The sequence below is a fragment of the Penaeus monodon genome, chromosome 25 (genome assembly GCF_015228065.2).
Source record: "Penaeus monodon isolate SGIC_2016 chromosome 25, NSTDA_Pmon_1, whole genome shotgun sequence".
Lineage (NCBI taxonomy): Eukaryota > Metazoa > Arthropoda > Malacostraca > Decapoda > Penaeidae > Penaeus > Penaeus monodon.
In genome coordinates, this window is record NC_051410.1 from 7,037,881 (window position 1) to 7,038,164 (window position 284).

Sequence of the window (284 nt, forward strand, 5' to 3'; positions counted from 1 at the left end):
GAGAGAGACGCGAGGGAGTTGAACGGCAGATCATTAATTTCGAAAGAAACATTATACGAGATCAGAAAAAAAAACTAATTGATACAGCACATTACGATCCGAAAATAATGATAGCCTGGTCGTCTGCTAATTAGGCCTACACGAACCCTAACCTGAATGCTCTCTTTGTCTCCCCCCCCCCCCCCCGGCAGATTTTCCAGGAACCCGTAAAGGACTTACACCGTATTCCGAACTTTCTACGAAATACGCCCGTGGTTCTCGGTGCATCTTCGTATTACCATAGT

General features: G+C 45.8%; 1 protein-coding gene across 1 annotated transcript in view; it reads left to right on the forward strand.

The window, feature by feature from the left end:
* Positions 1-6: 6 nt before the first annotated feature.
* LOC119589515 (synaptotagmin-1-like) overlaps positions 7-284 on the forward strand; it is a 71,270-nt gene continuing 70,992 nt past the window's right edge. Inside the window, exon 1 of the mRNA XM_037938115.1 lies at positions 7-284. This exon is cut by the window's right edge and continues 199 nt beyond it. The gene's annotated coding sequence lies outside the window, so the exon portion shown is untranslated.